This window comes from Cuculus canorus, chromosome 7, assembly GCF_017976375.1.
Source record: "Cuculus canorus isolate bCucCan1 chromosome 7, bCucCan1.pri, whole genome shotgun sequence".
NCBI classification, from domain to species: Eukaryota; Metazoa; Chordata; class Aves; order Cuculiformes; family Cuculidae; genus Cuculus; species Cuculus canorus.
Window position 1 is genome coordinate 31,336,153 of NC_071407.1, and position 27,914 is coordinate 31,364,066.

At 39.8% G+C, this 27,914-nt stretch overlaps 1 long non-coding RNA gene across 1 annotated transcript; it reads left to right on the top strand.

The window, feature by feature from the left end:
- Positions 1 to 4,224: 4,224 nt before the first annotated feature.
- LOC128852715 (uncharacterized) lies at positions 4,225 to 27,879 on the top strand. Its single transcript, XR_008450715.1, has 9 exons — positions 4,225 to 4,312; positions 13,569 to 13,804; positions 14,699 to 14,776; positions 16,041 to 16,201; positions 19,311 to 19,477; positions 20,486 to 20,717; positions 23,137 to 23,219; positions 25,258 to 25,398; positions 26,047 to 27,879. It is a non-coding gene; the product is annotated as an uncharacterized LOC128852715 (long non-coding RNA).
- Positions 27,880 to 27,914: the final 35 nt, after the last annotated feature.

Sequence of the window (27,914 nt, forward strand, 5' to 3'; positions counted from 1 at the left end):
ATTTTGGTATTGGTAGTCAAGCTGTTATCGCTTCTTTCTGTTCTTCTGAAGTCCTTGTCTCACTGGGCTCAGCCTGTAAACAATATGTATTTTTTCTTGCTCTGTCATTTGTTTTTGATAAACTCACATTTTGTGACATATTTTTTTTCTCATTCCAGCTTTTCTAGGACTGCCAGCTGCCCTGGTCAAGTGCAGTAGGTCCAGCACAGTTCTAGTAGTTTCCTCTTATGCAACTTTGCCCTGTATGGTCCCCATCATCCTTTTACAAACAAAACCAACATGTTGTTCCCCACTTTCAAAAATCCACTGATGAAGTTTCTCTACCTGGAAATATGATTTCTGATATTTCTGTTGAATATTTCCTTTGGACACCAAGTGATACTTAAAGCCTTATCAGTTCCTTTTAGATCTATTAGGTAAAGCTTTTCAGTTGCAGAATTGCCTCATTGTATGCAGTAAATTGTCTTGAATTTTGATCGAAGTAGAAGTGATAAAAATGTAAGTTAGGTTTTGTGATGAACATATCTAAAAAAAAAATACCTATGTGTAAAACCAAAATTAAGACCAGGAGATCTGTGTATTTTACAGATTTCAAAATAGAAGTATACCTAATTTTGGAAACCCATGTTAGCTGACAATAAATCTTGCTTTTCATAAGAAAAGCATTGTCTGCAATAATGACGGCTAAATTTACTGTTTGGCAGGGTTTTTTTCTCCCCCAAGCTTTAAAGAGCTCTTGCTCACCTTGTTGGAAACGGAAAGAAACTGATTTGGCCAATGGGATCCACCAGGCATCACAGCGTAGTGGGGCCAGCTCGCACCTGGGTAACACCATCAGCATCAGTCAAACAAAAGTGAGCCAAGTCTGCAATATAATTAATAAACAGCTGAACATGTAATGCTCAAACAAAATGAGTTTCCTTTATTATATTAAGATCTAGATAGACATAATCTTCATCATCAAAACCCAGGCTTTATTATTTGAATCTTTTTATCGTTCAGAAAATTAAGTGAACATTTAGAACGTTCCAAAATGGTGAGCCAGGAGCACAGCTCAATTCTAAATCCTGAGTGTTTGGCTTCTTGTGACTCCTCTCTCCAGAAATTCTCAATTTGCCTTCAATACAGGGTTGCCTTTCCCATTTTTCCTTAATAGTACCATCACCTATAGGATCTTCTTACACATTCTCTCAGGTTTGGATCAAGGGTTTGGGTTTGTTTTTTTTTAATACCCTCTAACATTTTTCTTCCCCAGAGGCTCAGTCGAGCCCAAAACAGAGCTTTTTTTTTTTCTTTTGGTTAAGACCAGGAATCTTGTTTCATGGGTCTGTGAAAGCTGAGAGCCAGAAGGAATTTCAGAGCTACTGAAGAGGACATTTATTCCCCGGGGCTTTTACCACTCCAGTGCAAGGCTGGGCTGGGCTGGCTATCAGTACCTCAGTAAGTAAACAGCTAAGACACATTTACAGCCCTTGTTTGTCTTTTCCATGTGAGCAGGTATCAGACTTTCCATTCATACCTTTCATCATTGAGCTGTTCTGATGGTTGCACGACCACCTATCAACTGTCTGGAAACATCATGCATCTCCAGGGCCATCCTGTTTTAGGATTATCTTCAGTGATTCTTTCCAGCATAAAGCAGCTGGATTGGCAAGCAGATTGTTTTTCTTTTTTTCTCCTCTTGTAGTATGGGAAGAGTTGCATCAGAATTCCCTCTGCTTAAAAGAAAATGAAAAAAAAAAAAAACCAGAGATGCCTAAGCCTGATTATTTCTTCTTCATATACTTGTCTACAAGTGCTCCCCTGATTTATTAAATTACTATTTTTTTAATGTTGCATGCGTAAGAGTTTAGATTTCTGCAACACAAATTCCTGTCTGTGCCGCCTTTGTTTTAAGATTCTTCTGTTGCTTAATCATTTTCTTCATTTCTGTTGCAGGAAACATCCTCAGCACTGACAGGAGTCTAAAATACTAAAAGTGCAGTCTTGACTGTTGGAGAGTCCTTACCATGAGTACCTTCAAAAGAGGGGATACTGGTAGTTGCTTAGCACCGTGTCCTCATTAGCAGATGTTCTGGACTAAATGTCACCATACAAGAGCCACCCAGCTCTATTTTCCATCAGGAGCAGAAAGGTGTACAATTACCTATGGGAAGACATAGACCCCATAGATCTCTTGGGTTCCACCAGAGATCCGGCCCTTTTTTATGTAATGTCCTTGAAATAATATAATATGTTTTCTGCAAACTATGCCATAGCAGATATCTTAATTGGAAGTTGGAAACTTTAAGTTCGTTAATTACTGTTGTCTTACAACGAAAACCTCACTATAAGTACTCCCAGAGGCCGGAAGAATTCCCCTGACACGATCTCCCTGTATGTCCTTAGGATCACAGCCCATAGGTGTTTTCAGTTTTTCTGTGGGATTCATATATTCAATTTTACATCATATTTCAAATGTCATCGTTTCTGGATCTCCCAAACACACCTCATAGTAAATCCTTTATGTAGAATGGTTTCTCAGTCCCTCTGTCCTGGAAATGCTGCGCAAGCAGAAACTTTTGTTCATCAATTTCAAGTACAAGTGCCAAAATGTCTTCTCCAGGGAGAAAGCAAGTCCAGGCTTGCTGCCAAATGCTTTTACCCTGTCTTAGGCCCTCACATTGTTTTATGTCTTCTTTCCAGTTCTTATAATCTCCAGGACCATTGGGAGGCTCATGCAGGTCTCAGGCCACATCATTTTGATAACTCGGCTTGGGACAAGGAGTACTCATTCTGAAAGTGACAAATTTCTTGGACAATCGACTCATCATCCTTTCATTCTTTTCCAAACTCCCATGACAGCACTACAGACAGCTGCTACACCCTGAACCCAACTTCTAGACGCTTAGCTTGAATCTTTGCCAGGGACCGTTCAGGAGAGACAAAGAAGAGTCCACCAAGACATAGAGTGTCCATATGGTAGGTCTCCCTTCCTTAGCTTTACTTAAGTGGAAATTAATCATGTGGCTCAACTTAGCCATTCTCTAAATGGGTACTGGTAATACGTAGCTGTTTAAAACCTCTATAACCATTTAGTCTTTTTCTGAGCACGGTCTAGCTGCATCTAATATCTTTATAATATATACGTTTCTATTTATCATACACATTTCTGTCTATTGGTAAATCATCATTGCTACCCAGAGGTTCGACACTCACATAAGCATTATTTACACTATAGATTTTTGCATGTTGCAAGCATTATTCCTATGTAATTTTTGTAATCATCACTGTATGCGTAAAGTGTGCTTACATCTTGCTTCTTTTTATACTTGACAGAGATATGTTGCAAAGTGCCTGCTTTATACCCTGCTTCCTCTGAGAAGCCCAGCAAAAGAAAGAAAACAGAAAATTAGTAGCTGGTAATATTGTCTTTTCTCTCCTAGGCCAACTTATTTCCTTGTTATTACTTCCTTTATGATTATTTTTGTTTTCTTTATGACATTTTGATCACATATGGTCTTTCCCTACCTTTGACTCAAATGGACCAAAGCTTTTCTTAAGTTATTTTTTGTGTGCATCTTTAGCTTTTCTGAGTACTATTGGTGATATTCAGGTATGTGCTTTACTCAAGGATTGCATAGTTTTCTCAGATGAATAAATCAAGTTGCCTATTCCTAGCAGGTTTTTTGTTGAGGACTAGTTTTGTGAGAAACCTGAGAGCTTCATTGTGACACCAGGCACCTTCAGAGCACAGTTCCAAGTCTGATTCATCCAGGTCAAAGCTGACTGGAAGTTTTTCAGGGGAGATTTGTTGTGTTTCTCTGGGGAGGTACCAGATGCCCTGTCTACAGATCAGTCTGGGTTAGAGTTCAGAGAAGGAGAAAACCCAGAGCTGCCGTTGAATGGAGTCGTTAGTACAGTTTCTCCTATCTCTTTTATCCCTGCTAAATGGAATTTATGCTAGTAGGATTTTACTTCAGCAACAAGGGATTGAATGATAGCTGCAGTGGCCCCTCCCTAGCCTTGCTTTTAGCAGTCAATAAAGGTTGAAGACTATCAACTGCAGTCACAGTGGGTATGGGTATTCATGATGAATGTGATTTCTTTGTGTTCCTGGGGCAAAGGATCGCTTAGAAGAAAAGTAAATTCTGTGAACAGCATGATGACTCTGGGGAAGTGGGAAGGAAGAAATGTTTTTGTCAGACTTGGCAAAATAACCACATCCTTCATTTTGCTTGCAGAGATTTCTTAACTCCATTGCTCTTCTTTGAGGATATGTGCAGACGGTGGAATCACAGGAAAAAGAAGTCATACATTCAGGAGCCAAAGAGTAAGTAGGCACCAGTTGCTGTCTTGGAAAGCCGATGAGAAGATGAGGTTAGATGACTGGTGTTCTCCTGTTTCTCTCTCTCTCTCAGCACAAGTCAATCATTCTCTTTCCATTGCTCCTTGTTTGTCAATATTAGCAAATATTTGACCTTTTAAAGTACAAATATGCGATGAATTTGTTTAGTTAGATCTGAAAACTATACCACTTTCCTTATGGTATTTATTTTTAAGTAGATATGCAAGGGATAAATGAAGTATTGATGACATACGCAGTATTTTCAGGCTGCAGAGTCTTTTCCAGAGGACGGTTCTACTTTAAAATGCTTTTTTTCTAGACAATGATCTTGAATATTGCCAGTCTGTGGGGCAGACTATGCATCCTTTGCTATTAAAAAGGAATTAAACAGTCAAGTCACAGTTTTCAAAAGTGGCTGCTGTGACTAGGGAATCACTATATTTTATCAAAAATGTAATGAGTTTAATGTACTTAGTTACACAACACTCGAGTGGCTCTTCAGATTAAAGCCTGCCCAAAATACACATTGACACAATAGGCTGTAGCTGCTCCAGTCCAGTCCATCACTGCAATGTACTACAAATTGATTCTGAGCACATACTGAGTACACATCTCCAGAGAGCTGCACTTTGGTGCTTGTTCAAAAGCAGTAGCGAAAATGAAGTGTGGTACTTTCTGCGGCCAGAACTTAATTTTCAATTACTTTGTTTTATCCACAAGTTACCTTCCTTTAAAAAAATCAAGAGCATTTGTCATTCTTATGAATGTCAGTACAAAATGTAGATTTTCAAAATCTGTTTTAACTGTTTCATTCTCCGAAAAGCACTTTAGGAAAAAAACCCAACAGTATTTTCACCTTCACTTAAATGAGAATTAGACCAGACAATTTAAAGATCTGTGCAGCTATGTGAAATGATTGATCAGTCAAAGTTTTTACTGTTATAACGAAGTACTATTATGGAGACTTTTCTCTTCCTGTGTATTGCATCTATGCAGATTAGGTAGTGTTGACTTCTTCATAAGTAACTAAGAGACCACATAGCTTTGAGAACGATGCTCAAAGTGCTGCCCAGAAACAGGAGACAAAAGCTGAATCAAGGTTGAGATCATTTACAGGACAGCTTTATCACCAGCTATGTTCTCCTCAGCATAATTAAAACATCCCCCTCTGGAATATTTCTCCCCTCCTTATGTTTTGTCAGCTCACTGTTCTTCCTGCCCTTCTACACTTTGGCATTGCCATTAAATGCTTTGTGCTTATTTTGTGATTCCTTATTCCTTGAGTCTTGAATCTTTGTGCTATACCTAGCAAGCTCTAACCTTCCAAACTCTTCTATGTGGCACTCCAGCGTCTGGAGATGGCAGAAAGTAAAGCACAGTCTGGAGGAAAGAGATTCTACAGTGTGACGAGATAAATGAAGAAAAATAGACAGATTTGTCTAAACAGATTTCTCCAAGCTGCTAAGATCTTGGTCTAATGTCTTAAAGAACAGTTTAGATAGCGCGAACTGCAAATATAATATTGACATAATTATCATTGAGTAAGTTCATGTTACATGGAATTAATCTTTCTGCAAATGTGTGTGCATGGGAACTCTTGAATAATGAGGCATGCTTGGCAGGGCTGTTACAGTAGGTAGAAATAAATCTTGATAAGGAACAGAGACGAAAGAATGTGTGTGATATTGTTGTGCACTAAATGCTGCCACACAAGCTTGTTTTTAATGGTGTTGTAGAACTAAGTTGGCATCTTATCAATGTGACTGTATTGTTCCACTTGCAAATGGTGGGTTTCTGTTAATTTATACCTGATGAGGTCTGAACCTGGGTGTGTGAAATGCTGTGCATCTTGACTACCTTAATGTATTAACAGTTAGAACTTGCGGCCTGAGTGTTACACAGTCTGTTGATGTTTCAAGAAAACACTACATAGTTCAACTTCACCAAGTATTTTCAATTAATCCTCAGCAATCCCTTTAAACAATGGGAGCAGATCTTGATGAAAACCTTTTACTGTCATGAGGATAGTTTGTGATCTTGGTTTTGTAAGTACTGGATAGCGACACTTCTGGATTATATTCAGAGTAACTGAGTGAAAATTAGTATCTAGGTTTATATTAAAGCTGATGGAATGCATACAGATTCCTGCTGTAATACACAGACAGTGTCGTCAACCCCTGTTCTAGTTTCTTCATTACAGTGATGCTGTTCAGGTATCCTCTAAGGCTAGTCTGGGGCATGGTCAACTCAGCTCAAGTGAAGCCTCCACGTACCTCAGCCCAAAACCATTCCCTGAAGCTAGAAGATTGCTCACAAAAGCTCAACTTTTAGAGCCAGAGAAAGAAACGGTATGAGATGTGGACTTCCCTTTGCTTTTGCTGAGGTTCCTGTCTTAATGTAGCAGATCCCTTCCTCTTAGTACCATGCATCATCTCTAATACAATGGCTGGAATATACTAGGAAATGGAAAAGTTGGAAGAGAGAGCTGGAATTTTATACATAACTAGGAATTAATTTCTCTGTGGTTAGTGGATAAAATAACATGTGTTTCCAGGGGCCAATCCACAGTACAAGGTAATGCTTTAGGTCAATATGAGTTTAACTCAAAGCAATATCAAGTCAGTGGATTGACTTCCAGCGGGCTTGGTACCAGACCTACAAACCTAGTGCATTCCACAGCAGAAAGACTGAATAAGGGTATTTGTTTCATGGGCAGCCTGTAACATAGACTAGTGTTTCTAGCAGCCTTCTAAATAAGCATTTATGTTCAGTCAAGCTCATAACTCTGTGCGTGTGCCTGTGTATTGTATGTGTACATTTCAGAGTTGAATTCTGATTGCATTAGGAACAATGTCCATTTTGTTGAACTTATACACAATGTGTTTGTCAGCCACATGTGAATCTTGTAACTTTCACTGAAGGAAAACCGTTGCTGGATGAAAATAATCACCTTGTTTCATTTGTTAGTGAGGCTGCTTGCAAAGATTCCTCCAGAAAGTCAGTTTGGTTCCCGGTATGACTTATGGAGCTTTGCTGTGTTAAATAAAGCCTTGGTTATCAATAGAGGTAAAGACATTTATAAACCTCTGGACAAACGTGGGGTGCCCAGTAAAGTTGGAAAATACTGTTGACTTGTTCCATTATGCCAGGTAACAACCAAATTTCATCAAATTCATTGCTGCACCCAGACTGGGCAGCTGTGCAAGGACCGGTGACTAAGTGGCTTGATGGTTTGGTCTGAGCTTAGCATACGAAAGCTAGGTCTTGTTTCAGACTCTCCCACATGAAACAATCATAGATTGACAATGCAGGAATAAGACCTATAGATAAATTTGACTATCTCAGAGTACGGCACACAGTCTATGACAAAACTGCATAGAAAATAGCAAAAGCAGAGCAGCTTTGGGACACTGAAGGAATGCATGGGATGAAAGTGGTAGCTGGCTTCTAACATAATAAATGTTTACAGCAAAGCTGTTGTCACTGTTCCTCCACGTGGCTGTGAGCTCTGGTCAACTGCAGTCATTAAATTATACTGTAGAGTTGTTTCCATAGGTACTGTCTTCATGCCCTTGTATAAAACGAGATCCTGGTGATCTATCCCGGTAAATAAGACAAGATACAGTATACAGCAGCATGTCAGAACATTTATGTATCAGGAGAGCACCAACAGCTGTTCTTTACACTTAGTTAAAATACAGCGAGTTACCAGGGATAACTGAACTGCTACCAAGGCAAACATCATGCTCAGTATCACTTGTGTGGTATTACTTCAGTATCATGGGTGAGTAAGGTGCAGCTCTCAAATGGGGCAAAATATGCGCCCTGGGGCTATGCTGGTCTGTGCAAAAAGCCATCTCTGCAGTTCCTGATCACAGGCTAGCTATTTTTTTAAAACTGTAAATACAGCTAAATGCTTTGCATAGGATTTTGCTTTTGTTTGTGATTAAAGAGAAAACTGAAAATTAGAGCAGTCAAAGTTCTAGAGCTGTTTGATTTGATATAGCTGAAACTTCAGTTCCCTGTGACTATCCTTGCTTGAGTACCCAGGAAATCTCTTTATCTTTATTTGGCAATGTGTATTTAAAAGTTGGACAATTTCTACTTATTTAATATCTGGTGAACACCTTGGCATTAGTTAAAAACGTATTTCCATTAAGTAAAATTTGTGGTTGTGCTGGTCTGATTAACTATCAGCCATTCTCTTTCACTGTTAAGCTTCATCTGTTTTGTAGGAGATGTCCTCTTAGTATAAAATCCATTTCATCAGCATTTACTGGAATAAAATCTTAGCAAAGTTTAGCATTTTATCAGTCTTTCTGTTTCCTCTTTACTTACGCATTACAAAGGAAACTGTTTGAACACAACCATTTCTGGGAATGGAGAGCAACAGTCCACTGATGTGCAGGATGCTGCCCAAAAACTGTCAGTAAAGGTGTTTAATGCAAGGACGGCTCTACAAATCCATTCTACAAAACGTACCATACTCTTCTTAATGCCTAGAGAGGAGGAAGAGGTTTGGTTTGAAAAAGGTACCAAGTACACTGCGAGTAATCTGGTCTGTCTAGTTGTAAATGAAGACTGATCTCACCCTGCAAAACACTGCAGTAAATGTGGTAGTATTTCCCACGCCTCCTTCCCAGCTATCTGAATGGCCTAAATATTTGTCTATTTTAGCATAAGCAACAATAAAAGTGAATATCTGAATAACCAATGCTCACAGCTGTGACCTAAATCAAAATCCTAGCTGAAAACCCAATCCTGCAAATGCACTTTCTGACAAAATTTGTGAGAATTGGAGCTCTAAACCTGGAAAGATAAATTCTTTCAAACTTTATTTGCTCCTCGAAGCCATTAATATCTAAGAAATGATCAGAAATGCTCTAATCATTGAACTGCATGTGAACGTATCTGGATTGCAGAACTAAAGCAAACTTTTTTTGTAAACATTTGCAGAGAGCAAAACAACTTCTGTTGACTCTTTCAGGAGCTAACTGTTTGCCTCTAGGCAGAAAACGAACACGGAAAATTTCATCCCCACAGGAATTTGAGAAAATTAAGAGCAACTGAGTTAGGAGGGTTATAATCAGTGTTAGATTTCAGCTTGAGCTGGCACCTATGCTGTTGCTGTTGCTGCAATCTGTGCACGGTATCAGATGTTCATGCTAAAGCGTAAGGACTGTAGGATGCTTTTTCTTTGGAAACAAAACCGGGCATGAAGCCAACAATAAAATGGAAATAAAAATGCCATAAATGCTTTTCATGCCACATTAGGTTGGGCTTTGAATCTCACTGCTGTGCAACAGGTGGGGATAGGGACCTCAAGGCTTGTGAGGACAGAGGATGGGCATTGCTCTCTGCCACCATTGCCTCGTTTGACAAATACATCAATAGTGTGGAAAATGTATTATTTATTTTTTTTTAAGCTGCAGCAAGCTGAGTGACAAAGTTTCAAGTTCTTCTGCATGAGTCTCTCTAGGCTTGCAAAGTAACTGTCATTTGCCTTTTAGGTTTGGGTGAGATGCAAATTTAAGAGGTACCTGTATTTGTGTGTGTGATTCACGATGGGACTGGGAAGAGAGAGACAGAAACAGTGCCTGTCTCTGTGAAAACAACAACCCAAAAGTCATCTGGTATTTTTCCCAAGATCTCACACTGTTCACTTTAAAACAAGTGAGACTTAGCCAATTTCTAGACAGAATTATGAATCACGGTCTTCTGGGAATGCTGGCGTGTACACCTATGAAATTGGAATTTGTGCAGACTCGAAAATAATCTTGCTTGTAATACTTTCCTTGTTTCCTTCTTCCTAAAGTCTAAAGTGAAAGGTCTTGCCTGTAAGTAAAAATTGCAGTGTTATAAATAATTTGTTCTTTCCCTTTTGAGACTGACTGTAAAAATGGAAATATGTGCTTTCAACCTAGTTTGTTTTCTGTTGACTTAATTTGATAGCTGTCCAGATAAAAATATTAGGTAATATACTTTGACATATTTACTTAGAATATACGTGACATCAGCTAGCTGTTACTATCTTAGGAAATGTCAGAGTGATGTCATGCAGTCACTTTATTTTAAATGAATTAAAGATGAAATACAACTTCCTTGTAGGTTGTTACACAAAGTGTAGTGTCCATGAAACTATACAGTCAAATTCATTTTGTGTGAGCTTATAAGTATTTTGAGTTTTGTTGCAATAGCAAAAATACTCATCTCGTATCTGATAGATGGGAGAAGTAAAGTACTCTCAAACCAGGATCATCTTCAATATATTTATCATTACATGCTTTATAATTTTAACTTATATTGCTGTCTAACCTACGTTTCTGTGATCTTGACGTTCACAAATACAGCTATCGACTGTTTCTATGACTGATGCATGGGAGAGTATAAATTACCAAATTAATGCCTCTGCTTATTTTCTGCACTTAAGCTAACAGTAGGGGAATGTGCATAGGTGACCTGAGTGCCTTAAAACCTGACATAAATATAAAATAATGAAAATGATCTCACTCCATTATAGATATGCCCAATTCACATTGGGAGTGTGCCTAGCATCTCTTCGTTTGTCCAGCTTTAATTAACCACATAATGAAGTTATGCCTTAGTTGAAATACAAGTAATATTGCCTGGTTCAGACAGCTCAGAGTGATATGTAGATACAAACAAAACCAAATGAAATTTCTTGCCGAACTGAATATGTTTGTATGCGATACCCTGTATGCGAAGTCACAGACTGCAAAACTCTCAAACCAGCTTCAAAGAATTAAAAATGACCCTATGGTAACTGATAAGGCAAAGTTGTGATTTTTAGTTGTACTATGTGCTTCTTAGCTTTCTTTTGGCCACCTTCCATGACCCTAGCTCTGAAACTCACTTCACTGCTGTGTCCTAGACTCAGGGCAGCAAGCCTCGTAATTATTTGAGTGTAATACTCCTAATTTGCTCCAGATTATTTTTTGTTGTTGTTGTTTTTGTCCTTATTTCAGCTGTTATCCCTTTCATCTACAGCAAATGGTTGGTAAAATTTTCACCAAGTAAGGAGTTCCTCATCAAAACGGAAGATTTTGGAGTGAATGTTTTTTGCTATCTGTAGCCATCATCCATCAGACACTTTGGTTGAATCAGGAGTCCCACGTGTAGGAAAATAGTTTGTCTTGGGCCTCTGTTGAGGTTAAACAGAAGGAAAGTCCACCAGTTAAACTCAAGGACAGAGTTACTGAGGCTCTGGGAGGAACAAAGCTTTGAAAGTGGTGGTCTGAGCCCACCTGCAGTTCAGGCTAGGGGTTCCCCAAACTCCCCATCTATCTGTGCCACTTTGCTCTGCAGATCCAATGATCTTGGGAGGTTTGCCCACAGCCTTCAAAGTGTCGGCTCAGTTGTCTCCATCTGGGGCTTCCCTCTTTGGCATTAGCAATTAAATTCTGCCTATGTAGTCCCGCTTAGTGCTGGCTCAATATTTGTTTGCCTGCACTGCTGCAAATATTAATCACTTCAAGACAGGCCAAGCAAAACCAAACAGAAAAGCCTCAGCAGGCCAAGATGCTTTTACTTCCACGTGCTCTGAATAAGTCGGCTAATGACCAATGCACCACCACCAAGTTCATTGACTTTCCTATCATGCTTTAAAGGTCCACTTTAAAACGTATGTAATAGTAGCAGCAGTGTGATATATATCTCTAAATATTTATGATGATACATTCTCTTTAATTGGTAGTGGGTGCAATCACTTATTTGATGGACATTTTAATTGGACTCCAGAATAGAAGCGGTGACTGCGTGGACACACTTCCATAACTAATAGGAAGGCTGGCAAAGAAGGCAAACCTCAGTTTTTTTCAGGATCATGAGCTTCAAGAAAACTCTTTTGGCAGATGCTGTAGGATACAGACCAGCATCTTATGAAAAACAAGTTGTAAGTAGGATGGAAGAAGAATTCTCTTCAATTTACTTTGTTATTTAAGGTTAATTGGGGAACAAAGTATTAGTGTTTCACTTGAAATAACTGCATAAGACTGAAGAGTTCTTTACAAATTTAAGTTTCAAATAGGACCCTGAATTCATTTTTTTAAGTGTGTTTATTTGTACATAGTTTTCTGTCACTGGACTGAATCTAAAAGTTTGCACTCTGGGCATTGCTCAAAGTGGATGTTTTAGATGTGACCAAGTGAGGAAACCAGAAAAGTGTCTGCATGCCTTTGCAAAGGTCTCCCGGCCTTCATTCTCTAAGAAAGAAGACCTGAGTCTCACGCTGAACGTTGGAAACGCATAGTATGAGGAGGACAGGCTACTGAGGCCGTGTGCTTGGCTCTGCTCCGGCTGCGGAAAAGCAGCTGTCTGAGCTCTGAAGTACAGTTGTGTCACATAAAAAAGGGACACTGGTGACTTGGTCCTGGCCTCGGAGATACATCAAAACAGAGACCGCAATTACTTCCTTCAGTTCTTATTTATTTCTTACGCTATGTCCTATTCAAACACATATTTTGAGAAATTTTTGCTTTGAGCTCACTGCCTGGGTAGCTCAAAACGAGCTGTTTCTGGTCATGTGAAGGCAGGAGGATCCCATGGCATGTGTGTTCTCACCAGCCAGAGGTGCAGAGCCCCAGCCAGCTCCCCACCCATTTGCCCACCAGCCAGGGCATGCTGCTCTCTCTGCAGCCTGGCCTTTATGCTCAGATATTGATCAGTAAAACAAGCTCCTAACAAAACTGAAGAATTTAATTTTGGTTAGTTTTGTCTTCCCCCAATGAAATTCACAATCTTTTTTTTTTTCCCCCGATAGATAATATTTTAATTCTCATGTTCTTTATTTTACTAGTGGCCATCTGGCACGTTGTAGATACTTTACTGGTGCTGGATATTTTATTTCCTGTGCAACCTGGCTCTAATTATTTGATATTTTTTTTCTGTAGATTACTTGCTATTTTTTTATATTGGCTCTGATCACTTACGTTTTCCTCCATAAGTGGAAGAGAACAGACCTAAATGTGAGTAAATGAGTATTCTTAAAAGAAGAGAAAAAAACCAAAGTATGTAATGTTCTTGTAGAAACAGTAAGACATGCCATAGAGACTGTTTTTACTCGCGTAACTAAACAGGCATCTAATGTGCTTTAGTAAGAACAGTAGATTTCTGTAGATTTCTTAGCTCACCTGACAAATTACAGCCCCATGGCCTCAGCTGCATGGGACCTAACTTCATCAGAGACATCTGTCTACAGGGCAGTTTGTTTCACTGCTCTCAGGCTCTGCTGTGTGTACTGTCATTGAGGAGAAGGCTGCAGACCAAATGTGGTAGCCAGGAACCCCTTGGAGCATCTCTCCAGATTCACTTGGAGACAGACAGCAGAAGACTACCATGAATACTTTGGACGAAGTAAAACTCATCTCAGTTCTCGATGGAGAGGCTGAGTGAGCTCTGTCTCTTTAGCCTGGAGAAGACCAAGAGAGGATCTCATCTATGCTTACGAATACCTAAAAGGTGAGATGTCAGGAGGATGGGAGGGACCACACTCTTCTCAATAGTGCCCAGCAAGAGGACAAGGGGCAACAAACACTAACCAGAACATAGGAAGTTCCACCTCAATATTCCTTACGGTGAGGATAATGGAGCACTGGAACAGGCAGCCCAGAGATGTTGTGGAGTCTCCTTCTCTGGAGATATTCCAAACCCATCTGGACATTCCTGTGCAACCTGCTGTAGGTGAACCTGCTTTAGCAGGGCGGTTGAACTGGATGATCTCCAGAGGTCCCTTCTAACCCATACCATTCTGGTATTCTTTTAACGTTCCCCCAAAACCTGATGCTGACCTCTAGATGGGCCTTTTTGCTGCTTCAGGCTCATCTCTAGTTCTACCTGGCTGTTCTTTGCTCTGCAGCCGCATCCAGTGTTTGGCTGCTGCCCTGTCCCCTGCCTGCAGCCGTGCTCCTGCATGAAGGTGGCTGCTGCTCTGCAGCCCTGCTCCCTGCTATGGCCACAGGTTCCCCAGGTGCCTGCAGGCACGTACGAGCTGCTGCAGCTCTACGCAGTGCTGCAGTCACTTCAGGCTTGGAACATCCCCCTGTGCACTTGCGTATCGCACTAGCAAGGAAGTGATCCTAAGGACCACTTGGAAAATTCTTATTTTTGTGGATACATCCCCCTGCATCCTATTAAAATATTTATAGCGCGCAGTTCTGTTTTATCACTCCTATATCAATATTGAAGTTTAACGTCAATATTAGTATGAAGTGTCTGTAAGGGTTTGGAAAATAAGAATCAGAAAGATCAAATATTTTATTTATGTGCAGTAAATTTTTAAAATCTCCCCAGTGTTTTGATCGAAAATGCATATTACTGAACAATTTGATTTCAAATGTCTTTCTCTGATGTAAGGTTTACTGGATATCTGTGATGGCCTGATTGAAGTATGTGAGAAGCCAACGTTACCCTTACCTGCATCTTGAGACAGAGGTCAGTCTCTGCTGTTCCTCTTAAAAGAAACTGTAATTACAAACTCTGTGCAGGGAGTGTTGCATGTTGGAAGCAGTGCACAGTTTGTGAATGATATATATGTTCTCTGGTCTTTTAAAACTACCGCCTGGCACAGCCCCAGGGCTCCTGTCTGCTGCTGCTGCCCCTGGAGCTGGGATCATGGCTCCAGGTTCTGGGCGTTTTACAAAGGATCTCGTTTGCTTCTGCTCTTATGAACAGAGAGTAAAACCCCAATAAGAGGGCAGATAGTTGCAGGCGAGTTGCAGATGTGTTCGCAGAGGTCATTGCAAAACAAACTCCACGAAAAGGACACAGCACAGCAGATTTCTGATGCAGTTATTTAATTGTCGTGTACTGCAAGAGTACCCATACGTACACATGCTAATAGTTCAGTGGAGCTCTGAAATGTTTTCAGACAGACTTCATCTCCCTGGAAAATTATCATAATTATAATGATACATATATATGGCACCAAATTTTTTTTTTAAGTTTAGTAATGGGCAATTAAGGTATCGTAGGCTTTTATTTGTAAAGCAATGGTTTCCCTCCTACTTGTTTGAAATAAAATATAGGAAACAATAATAAAGAAAAAAGAAATAAAACTCCCTTTGGAGACAAATGTGATCTTTTTAAATGTAGTCGCAAATAAACATGTTTGCCTTTAATTACTAATTACTATCAAATAGCATTCCCTTCATCTCCAGTTGAAGGCTACAACACAAGTTACTGTAGGCTTGCTATCCTTGGTGGCTATTTATTATATGAGTAATCTCTTTAAAATATTGCAATGGTTACTGTTAAATACAGATACATTACAGATTATAATGATTTTTTACATTTCTGAGTATGTAGAAATGTGTAGTATCCATTTCTTCTTGAAACTGTAGTTGATGATAGCATTTTTTTACTGAAAGTAGAATGATAGATTCTTGCAGTTAGTCCCTGTTTACATCCCTGTTTCCATATTTAATTTCCCAAATTCAGAAACTGAGCTGAATTCTGGTAAAACTTCAGTGTGTTTTGCTCATGTCTTTGTTTTGGATCTGATAGTGACCTCTGTCACAGCGGTGCCGTTTCTCCCTGGAAATCGGCTTTGTGCAGGACACCTTGAATTATTATTATAGTTTAATACGTACATATATACACATACACATGGATAGATGCATATATATTTATATTTGTTTGCCTGTGTGTATATAAATATAATTCTTCAAATATATATAAGCCTCTTTTCTTCTTCTAGGATACTGCTCAGTCTGCCTGAGGGTGGCCAGCTATCAAGTTTTCGCTTAAATCACCCATATCTACGTGAGGATCCTATTCTTAATTTAAAGCTAAAAATAAGTCTTTTCGCTGTAGAGAAAAATTGACTCAGATTCTCTGTACAAAGTGAAAAGCAAGAAGGTAAGTACCAAACACCCAGATCCTGGGATGGAGCTGCCGTGGGCAGCTGTGCGGGGCAGTGCAGGGCTGGTCCGTGAGCTGTGATTTGAAAAGCTAGGAGTTAGCTGTGTGATTGTCAATGACAGCCTGCTTTAAAATGCCAAACTATTCCAGAAGCATCCCTGTTTCTGTGTGGTTTGTGGTGGTGACTGGTTAGCTGGTCTGCAGACAATGAAGAAGTTCTTAACAGCAGTTGTGTCTTTGCCAGAGATGCTGCTGTTGTCTGATTTTTACAGGACCAAGCATGTTGTCATTAGTAAATAAATAAGCTACCGATAGACTAATTCTGAGCTGACGGACAAGTATTACTGGTTCTTATTATCCCACGTGACAGCAGTGGGCTTAGCGGTCACATATGCCCTTTCTCTAACTGCATTCGCATCACTCTTGCTTCTCATCATAAGTAGCTATAAACTAGTGAAAAAAACTCGGTGTAACTTTCACCACTTCAATATAAAAGGCTTTAAAGATCGGCTTGAACAATGCCCCTTTTTTTAAACTTAATAATCACTACTAGTTTATTCCTTTGCTTCTGCAGATACATTCAACGATAGGTATTACGTGTACAGATCATGCTCTTTTCTGCCAAGGTTGTTTGCCCACATATATAAAAGTAGTTTGTGATTAATCAAACTGTTCATTATAGCCATTTATTTTACATGGGAGCACCACAGAGGTATTTCTCGGAGGTGGTGGTGACATTGCGTGATCGGGATGCCTGTCCGAGGGCTGGGGAATAATTATAGAACTGCTATCGTTTGCATATTGCCAGGATGCTGCCAGGAAATACTAATGGATTACTTTTTATTCATTTAGCTTGTGTTTTTTGAAAGATGCCTAAAAACAAAAAGATCATATCTGTATGTTGTTTTTTAATTTATTTTCACCTTTTTGTCTCCTTTGGAGACCCCTAGTGTATCAGCACTTTGTTTACCACAAATTAAACCTTAGCTGATTGTTTACCAGAGTGGAGACCCTTGTGCATTACTCCAGCACTCTCCCTTCTTTTAATAATCACAACCTGGGATTCATTTGCAAGAGGCCCTAATCTGCATGAGAATTATACAATTAACTTTTGATTAACCGCCTAGTTCTTTTTGAAACCGCAGTGTATAGGTTACTCTGCATTTAAATAATTTTCCTTAAATTGGGAGCAGGCCTTTCATTAAACCAGTGAGTTTGACTAAACAACAACATTTGGAGATAATCAGGGTCAAAACAATAGGCAAGGCTGCAAGGCTAGAATGTCATCTTTAAATATAACAGCTGAGATAAAGGCACCCAGATTGTGCCTTATCGAAACACAAAAAATCAAAGCTCTCTCTTGTCTGTGGCAAAATACCAGGCCCTAGTGTTTAGGGCGACCATTGTTTGGGTCTATAAGTGTTGCAGGATTTGCATTCAGAGAGCCGGGTCTAACACACATTACATCACGTAGGGTACTTATCTCAGAGTCTGACAATAATTATCAGGAAGAATATACTCAGAATGACTTTTTTGTGATTTTTATGCATCCCCAACACAAGGAAGGGGAGATAACAGCATTATGAAAAAGGGGAGAGTCTCCAAAGGCTCTCCCTGGAGCTGCGTTCTTCGATTAAATTTGCTATGCCACTCTGGTGTGCTGAACAAGTGGAAAGAAAGACTGTGAGGCTTTTATAGAGGGTAATAATAGTCCTGAACACAGCCCTTACCAAAAGATAAGATCCATTGTCAAAACAAACAAAAGAAGCAGTATTAAACACCACTTGAAGAATATATATGAGCAAAGTTTTAAAGCCTTGCCTTTTTTCATACCTTGAACCTGGTTCTATTGTGTGGCCACGTTCAAAGCAGACACCTTTGCAAGAGTGGATGTTTTCCACTATGCCTTTTCCCTCTGTTCTGTATCAGGTTTTTTTTTTTTGCCATGAGGTCTGTCCGTGGTCCCAGGAACGACGGAGAAGAGACATAAACCATCACAGCCCAAGTCTGGTATCTGCTCTGGTTCTTTGACATATTTACAGACAAACCAGTATTTTTTTCCTATAATGCTTTTGCTGAGAGGCTCTGTAATAACTTATCACTGACTGTGTTCGTGCATCAAAGCTCAGCTACAGCTCACCACAAGACAGCTGAGGGTGATGTACACCTGGGCACTAACAACTCAACCTGGCAAAACTCGGACAGCAGAGGGGTAATTCCCAAAGACTCCCTTTTGGTAATGGGTTCTTCTCTCTCTGGCTCCAACCATTCTCAGCGTGATGCTGGGTTTGATTTTGACAGAAATATAAGCACCCATTTCTCTCTGATAAACACAACCCTGCAAACTAGGAAATCCAGGTGCACTCTTCCCCGAAATTGTGAGAGTGATGGTTGCCATAGCTGTGTAAAGGCAGTGTGTGTCAGGTTACAAAACTGTACTGGGAAAAATAGTGTCCACAAGGTACATATGATAAATCTCTATTTTTTTTTTCCCTCCTGCTGTGGTTATTATTACTGGGCTAGGAACAGGCATTTGGCAGTAAGAATGAAGCATGGAGAAACAAATATATAGATAAATGAAATGCTAATTAAAGCAGGGCTGAATTTCACTACAAATTCTGGCTATCACAAGACGTTCAAGAAAGACTAAACTGCTTAAAATAATAGGTACCTTCTGCATGCTACTTGTAGTTAAATTTGAAGGCTACTCCTGCATTTTAGTCCTTGATCTGCGTAACAGTTATTTCACCTCTCTATCGTAACCTGCTGTTGGAATTGCCTTGCTGTCCACCTTGCTGCTTCTCACCAGCCTCCAGTGCAGTCAAGGAGAGAGCACAGAGAGGAGCTACTTGCTCCTGCCTCTGCTCTCAAGCATTTCTTTGCTGATGTGAGAGGCTGCCAAATAGCAATTAGGCTGTCTGAAATGCAGTCGGTGCTGGCAAACTCATTGGAAAATAGAATTAAAGGATTCCCCCTCCAACAAGGCTCACTGACTAACGTGCAGAGAGCCACGGATGCCTTGCTGTGTGGCTGTGGCTGTTAGAACAGCAGCAAAACTGACACAATAACCTTAAAAAATGCTTCTGAAAGTTTTTTTCCATGGCAGAATGAAGCACCAAAAAACCCTAAAATGTAAATGACATGTGAAAAAGAAGGGGAGGAGAAGTTTTCAGGGACCTCAGTGCAAATAACGGCCAAGGACGCTTTCAGAAACTGTAATCCCAGTGGCTGAATGCAGCAGAAAATGAGAGCTCAGAGGTATAGCCTATTTAAGTGAGTATTCAATCACAATATTTATAAAGAAAATTAGTAATTATCCGAGGTCAGAAGATAGGCTAGGACAGGATGTGGTCAGTACAGTTTCCAAGCATCAAGAACTTTTGATAGCACTGAAGAAGATGTTTATTCAAATCACCTAGAAGGTGTTGATGTTGAATTACTTAAGAAGGACCCCAAGCCATCAGGTAAGCTTGATCAGATGATTAGAGACAACACCCAGAAAAGAGAAACACACCCAAAGTTGTTTCTGAAAAGAACAGCCAAGACTTGCTATTGCTTTTATCTCTTTATCTGCTGAATAATTAACAACAGCACGTTCATCTCAGAAAGTGGTATGTACCAGTCAGAAGTGGGACTGATGGAGGAATTTTGCCAACATCTCTACTCCAATGCATGTGAGAACTTTTTCTGATACTGTCTTTTGCATAAATTATCCCACATGCTTTCAGAATGTGTGTGTGTGTATATATATACACACAAATTGTATGGCTCTAGGAACAACAGAGGCAGTAAGTACAATCTCTGTTAAATATATTGCATGTGCTAAAGCAGAGAAGGCTGAACAGATTTTAGTTCAGCCGCTGCACCTGCTTTTCCTTCTGCTGCCTCCTCACTCTCAGTGCTGCCTTCCAGCACGGCTCTGCTTCCCAACCTTGGACCCGCTCCGAAGGTCTCTCCGTGCTAACTCATGGAAACCTGCTAGCAAGGAGGAAGCTGAAAACCAGTTTCCTTACCTGGGGACTGATAAATTTGTTTTGAGGCGCAATCAGTGAGGAAGGGCTGGAGAGGAAATGGAGGGATCATGGGGGTGTGATGGAGTCCAGGGAAGCTGAATAATTGATTTGGTACCTCAAAAAGTCTTGACAGTTCAGTCTTGACAAAGCTTTGGTGGTTCAAATAACTTTTATAAATTTGTGGCCCCTTTATAAATGTGTGGCCCTTTCAAAGCTTTGTTTCAACCTTCTCTTTTTTCTCCTCTTTTCTCTTTACTTCTTTTCCTAGGCTATGATTTCTTTCAGAGGACCCCTTTCTTCACCTAAATTGGATCCAGGACCTTGCTTCTGTTTCCTTCATGCTTGTTTTACCTGTTCCCAATCCCTCAGCAAACTGTGTAACTTTTTGTTACTGAATTGCCCAGTCACTTGTGATATCCAGTTCTTTATAATGTGCTATATACCAGTGATGGAGCCTTGTCTCATCATGCACAAGCAATTCCAAGCATTCAGGAACTGAGGTGAGTCCCCCAGATCATGTTATTTTCTCATTTGCCTGAAGAATTAGCATGTAAAAAGAAAAATGTCATTGGCATCCCTGTATTTGGCTTCTATTTTTTTTAACCTTATGGCTTTTTAAAGAAGGCAAAAAAAAGGAAACCGAGATGTACAAAAGCACAGCTTTGTGAATAACACTAAGTATCACGGGGCTTGTGATTAAATCTGTATATAACATTTGAATGGAGCAAGAGAAGACACTTTATTTCCTAAGTAAATCAAAGTGCTTCAATATGGAATAAACTGCAAGCGTGTATTTATACGCTGCTCTTGTAGAACAGCGTACCCACTCCAGGGCATACTGCCACGAGCAGCAACCCTCATGCAACCAAATAGAAGGGTTTCTTCAGCACACAGAGGAGGTGCTTGATTTTAAGCTTCAGCTCTTAAGAGCCTGATAGCACTGCAGGATGCTGACAAAGTAAGACAAAAGTAAGCGCCTGCCTTGGAAGATGCAGTCCTGCCACAACCACGCTCCTCTGCCAGGACAGGTTGGAGGGGATGAACCTGCAGGGAGAAGCTGAGGAGGATGGAGGGTGACTTGTCCTCCACTCCAGGCAATGCTGGCATCAACCTGTCCCAGGCAAGTTTGTGCTGCCTGTCTGCAGAGCCAGGGGGATGAGGCAAGACCTGGGGCTGCTGTGGGCAAGGCTTCATCAAGGTGTGAAGCCATTCCTTTTAACGCAGAATTCACCAAAAATAGGTGTAAAGTAAGTTGCTGCTAAAAGGCTGCAAGGCACATCTCTCACTGACACAATGCAATGTTGCCTCAGGGTTGAGAGGTCCCTTTACTTTGATTTTGATTGGGTTTTTGTTGTTGTTGTTTTGGTTTGATTTGGTTTGCTTTGATGATTGACCTCCTATAGGTTCTAAAGGTGTTTACCTAATTGCTTTTTAAAAGTTTTGAATGATGCCACAGATTTTCTGCTTATATTTTTTGATTTATGGAAAGATAACAAATTATGCACCTGGTAAATGGTCATTGCTTCAGTCCAGCTCCAGCGGACCCTGTTGTGAAGAGGCAAAACCCTTCCTGCCTCTGAGAGCATGGCACAGCCTCTGCTGTGGGCTGGCTGTGACTTGACTTCTTATTTCTGCATTGGTTTTGCTGCTTTTTTCTTTTTGCCCTGGTAAAGCCTCAGCTGCAAGAAAAGCTCAAACTTCTAATTTTGATAAGACTCCTATGTCAAGGAATGTCTCAATTTCAGGGTGAAATTTGTCCTCAGGGTACGAGGGGCCAAAAATAGCGATATGGACAGATTATTCATGTTGGATGTAGGAAATTTCACCTTCATCTGAACCCAGCAAATCATAGGGACTGACTCACCTCGATGGGCATCTTGATTATTTAGCCACAGACAATGCTGGAGTACGATCTCTTTTTGTAAAAAACACGCCATACCTTGCTTTTATTTGCACTGGCCACACTGCTGGAAACACAAATCAGTCTTTGGAAAAGGTCGTTCAGCTCTACTCTCAGTTTTCTTTTGGATTAACTAGGAAGGTTTATTTTATTTTTATCCAGGATCATCCAGAGTTTCAAGATATGTTCACATTGAGTTAAATGAGCCAGCCCAGGTTGTATGAGACATTAATTTGTCTGAGCTATGCAGGACTGAAACAATGTCTGCAAAGCTGCTGTTAGTGATTTCATGCTTGTCACGAACTTTGAACGCTCTTCTCTGAACCAAAGTGCAACTCAACCAGGACAACTTGAGTTGATGCTCCACAAACAGCTGCAAGACCTGGCAGACAGCAGAGTATATGCTTTTTCCATTTCATGACAACACCGTAGTTTGTTCCAGAACTTGAAATTTAAAAAAAAAAAAAAAAAAGGTAGAAAACAACATCTTGCACAGAAACAAGATGCTCACTTATTTTCTGACAGAGCAGAGAAACCTTTGGGGGATCTTGAAAGCATCTACAGCCAGAAGGCATGTGTGAGGTGCAACAAGATGACAGTCTTGCAGCAGGAGGAGAGGCTTGTAGCTTCTCCACATGACAGAGTCTGGCAGTCTAAGTCAGTAATTATTATGCTTCAAAAACTGTTGTAGCAAGTCAAAAGGAGAACATAAAACCTTGGAGATATTAGAGTATTGGGGATTTAGAAAAGATATATTTAAATGAAAGTTTTAACAAGAATTTCTGCTCTTTATCCTGCACTAGGAACCTGGAACACCTCTGTTGTTGCATATTGGAGGATTATGGTAGGACTTCAGAGGCTACAATCTTTCCTGAGAGTCCTTCCACCAAATTCCTCCCTTGGAAATAGCTATATTTTGGTCTCCTTTTGTCTGATACTCCCTCTCCTGCACTTCACTGATTTATTAGTTTTTTCATTCCCCTCTCTCTGTCTGACAACACCGCATGGGCATGGATCAGGGAAGAACATGCTGACTGCTGAGATCCTGTGGTGCGTGAACAGATGCTCTGTTGATCGACACGGCGCTAAGCTGTCCGGTGAGGTCTGTACCCGAGCTGTACTGATACTGCTCCCTGCAAACCAGTATAACCAGGCAGGTTCTGGTTAACAGTATTTGTGTTAATTTAGTGTGGTGGAAGCGTACATGTGACCCTGATTGTGTCCCTGTTGCTATAAGGTGTATAAATTTGCAGGAGTTTCACTCTCACTTATAATATAACATGGAAATTATTTCCTCTGTCAGATCTTACTGGGGCTGGGAAAGCATTATATACGTACATCTGGGTATTGTGAATGCACTGCCTTTCTGTAAGTTCAAATCTAACATACAAACTCTTATGTTTCATCTTATTAACATATTTATTAACATCTTCTAATTAGGGACCTTTTTTAAACCTTTCTTTTAAATACTTGCATTTTTTTTTTCTGGAGAATTTAGACGGAATTTCTAACAGTTCCTTGATTTTATTTTCATATTTTAGATTTAGCACATCCAGTATAAGGCTATGTGTCTGTATTAAGATAACATGGGATACATATTAGCATAGGTACTCGTTATCTTCATATTTCTGTCATTCTAGTCACGATTAATTGGCTAAAACGTTGAAGGTAGGATGCCATCACCGATGAACTCTTGCTTCATGTACAATTCTGAATGACAGAAAATATGAAAGTATTGACACGACTAAGAGTGGATTTGGGAAACAGGGTGTCTTAGAGGAAAGATCAGCAGTCCAATTTTTGGTCATTTTAAATTTGAATTTACATGGAGACATTCAGGAAAAGGCATCAAAGAGAGAGTGTAAGGCAAGGCTGAATGCAAAGAGACAAATTTTGACCAGAGAGGTGAATCAGAGAGTTAATTGTATAAAAATGGACATTAAACTGTCTACATAGACAAGCTGTTCAGCCATTAGCCTCAACATCAGGAGAAGTAGGAGGTCCATTGTAGGATGTTCTGAAGAAGATGGAGAGGGCAAAGGAGGAAAGTGATGAGTGAAGGGGAAGAAGAAGAAAAGCAAAAATTTCTAGAAAGTCTCATGAGTCCTGGGATTTAGTTAAAGGATGAGTGGAGGTTGCTGAGACAGGATTGAGACAAAGCTGAAAATTGTTGACAGAATTATGACTGGCCTTAATTTCCCTGAGAAAAAAGGCTTCTTATTGGTGTGCTGCAGGATTGCCCTGTCATCAGCCATTCTGGGCTATATCCCAGATTAACCAGGAAATGTATTGTGCGGTTTTATTATCTGGGAATAAAAGCTTTGATCTATTGCTTTGAGTGGATTAGACCACCTCCAGAGATTCCTCAGTTATTGTCTGACTCTTACTGATACCAATAATATAACTATGTGGTAAGACTACTTGAAATACTCAGGAACTTCTGAGCCTTACCCATACAGATTTTTCAGTGTTTTTCTTTTTTTTTCTCTTTTATTTTTTATTTTTTTGAGGAAAACTATCTTTCAGTGCAGGAAAAGGTTATATCTGTATTATATCGTAACAAAGAGGGTTCAAGAAAGGCACTTTACATATTATCAAAAGATTATCTGTGTTGGCCATCACAGCACAAAAATGGGGAGTAAGGAATTATTATTGTCTTAATTGTAAAGGCAGGGAAATGGGATGAAGAAAGTGAGAAACTCAAGGTCACTTCCAAAGTCTGTGACAGAGCTGGAAACAGAATCCAGGCTCTTTATCCGATCAATACATTAATAACGTCAATGACCATCTCACTTACCTCTATTTCCCTTGCACATTACCTCAGTGAGGAAGTTGCTACTTTGCTAAAAAGCTTGTGAAATTAATCAGTACTACTGAAAACATAACAGCAGTTGCAATAACACCATTTTGCAATTTTGGTTTACTTCTCTCTAATATTAAAACTGATGAATCGTGCTGACGGCATTAAGAAGATGCTCCATGAGGAGCTGAGGTGTGATTGAGTCATATTTTATGCTCTTTCACCTCTAAACTGTCTTTCTTGGCCCTAGGAAATTCAGAGGAGAGCAGGTGATGTATTTCTGATTGCTGCCTTTTAGTTTAGCAAAATAACTGCTAAAGCCAATTTGGAATTGTTACAGGACCATCACTTACATGGAGATGCTGCCAGCATGAACAAACAATAGCAGATATGATAATAGATGATTTTAAAGGATCTGTTTTGTGGTGCTTCCAATCTAGAAGCAAATGAGTTGACAGATGCTGCTCAACAAAAGTCATTGGTAAGTAGCTGAATTCACAGTTCTCATTTCTTTTTACTATGCATTTTACGTCAAGTCTCATTTCTGACTTTACAGGTCAGTCACAGGTCTGACTTCACAGGTCAGAAGACCCTCGTTCTCTTGCTAGTGCTGAGTGAAAACTCTGTATACATGCTAGCAATGTTAGTGTAGGGATTCTCATGCATTATCACATTAATTTTTTTCTCTCAGTTCAAGGAAATGGACACTAGATTCATCTTCTAGCATATATTGATTTAATCCTCCTTTTAATTTAGTGCTGGAAAAGGCTATTAGCCTTCATTCACATTTACAATAAGATAATATAACCTGATAGCTGCTCTCCCTATCCATTATGGAAGAAGGATAAAATAGTTCAGTTTCTGTATGTAAGGATCTATTGACTTATTCTCCTCAGCTGCATTTAGAGCAGTTGCTGTCCTCACTACTATATGTCTTAATAGCATTTCTCTGAGGTGGAATATTGATGAAAGCTCCCTCTGAAAAGCAGAGGTAAAGGCACGGATAATGCCTTTTGCTCTAAATAGGAATCCAGCTTTTCCCCTCAAACTTCTATGAACTATATTAAGGATTTTGCAAAACAAACACTGTCTCTGTGGTCACCATTCATCATTCTTTTACAATCCTCAGACTGCAAACTTGAGTATCTCCTTGCAGCATTCCTCTCTCCATGAACATCTCCTGAGTTTCCTCTAGATTGGCCTTTGTCGCCCACATCTGAGCTCCAGCACAGCTCATTGCCTGCGCAGGAGGTACTTGATCTGAGCATCCAGGCTAACTCGTGGACTTGATGGCTGCTCATTTATTTCATGTATTACTGTAAGCCTCTCTTGTCTCACCGGAACACTCAGCTGTTGGCTTCGGCAACTCTGTGGTGTCAGCTCGAGCATATTTCCTCCGCGTCCCTGCTCCACTCCTGGCCTCATTACTCACAAATTAGTCACACCAAGATCTTTAAAGCGGCAATTCCGAGGCATGTGCTCAAGAAGCTTTCTCTTCTATTCAGAAAGCAGTGATATTTTTTTAATTCTTAATTTGGGTTGTTCTTCTGAAGAACAGACACTATGTCCTGCTGCTATAATGCCAAGCCATGATGGGGCAGAGAGTTGGTTCAGAGAGTTTCACTGCTGTTTAAAAATTGAGGAGAAAGAGAGGGAAAATCTCAGAACTCTGCTAGAAGAATAGCAAACGCAAGTGTATTCTTCCATGCTACGTGCAGAAGCATTGGTTGCCTCTCCATTTTAGCCTGTGTGGAAGCTGAGGGTAGTGAGGAGGAAATGTATTCTGCAAGAGAAAAGACAGTGTATGGGGGTGGATTCATTTCACTTCTGCAGCTTCACCCATTCCTGTATCTGACCGGGAGCTTGAACATGCTGCTGGCACTTTGTCGGCCTTTTTATCCTTGATTATCAAATATACACAACAGCCATAACAGACATTGCATCCAACTATGCCCTCCTATACCTACTCATAAACCAACAATTAATTTGCAAAGTCGAAGATGAGATATATCAGTGGAAATTTAAAAAAAAATATTGCCCCAGATGTGCCTCTGCTTGCAACAGAGTAGCAGTGATTAATTTCCTATTTATTTCTGTTTATGTTTCCCAAATAGGATAAAATACACCGAAGATTGGTAAGATTTTTTTATATTGCTGCATTTTTTTTTGTTTTATGTAATAATATACTTTTTATTTTAAGAAATAATTAACATAATGTGTTAGAATGTCATGATTCTAATTGTTCTTGCCATGGAAAAGGTACGACTGAATTAAATTAATACATAGGAGACTTGTTTCATTCTGCAGTAACTACTGCTGTTCTTTGAAAGGCTGTCCTTTTTTTGAGTTCCTTATCTGAAAAGGTTTACCATGTCTTCATGCAAGTAGTTGTCATGCTTTAGAAAAATCACAAGCAGCAAAAAGTCAGAATTGTCAGTTCAGAAGACACTGCTTGTTCCACTGGGTAAAACTGAGAAAGCAAAGCCGGCAAATGATCTTTAGGAAAAAAAAAAAATGATGGAAACAGCAGTGGAATGAAGATAAAAAGGGCTGCAGGCTTTATTCTCATTGAAGGTTGGCAACGGGAAATCTGTTGGAGTAGAGGAAGAATATCTGATAGGTCATCTGTTGTGTAATGAAGAATAGAAGACAGAAGACAAGCTAGGAGAAGCAAGGTGATTCCAAACCTCGGAGGAATGTAAGATCTTATGAGAGAAACATGAAAGCAATACCTTTATAAACTGACCAAATTTAATTTACTATCAACGAGCCTTGTAAGACTGCAAGCTGACAAAATCCATTTGTAATGTTATGGGTAAGGCTGAAGTCATACATTTTTCTCCTGTGGAATCATTTTATTATGTATTCGTTTCTTTTTTGTGCAGGTTTTCTGATTAAAAATTACTGCTAAGATGTCAAATATTTCCTTGTCCTCTGATATCTGGCTTAGTTACCAAATAACTTATTCTGCCTATCCGTCTTCTTTAGTCGGAATAA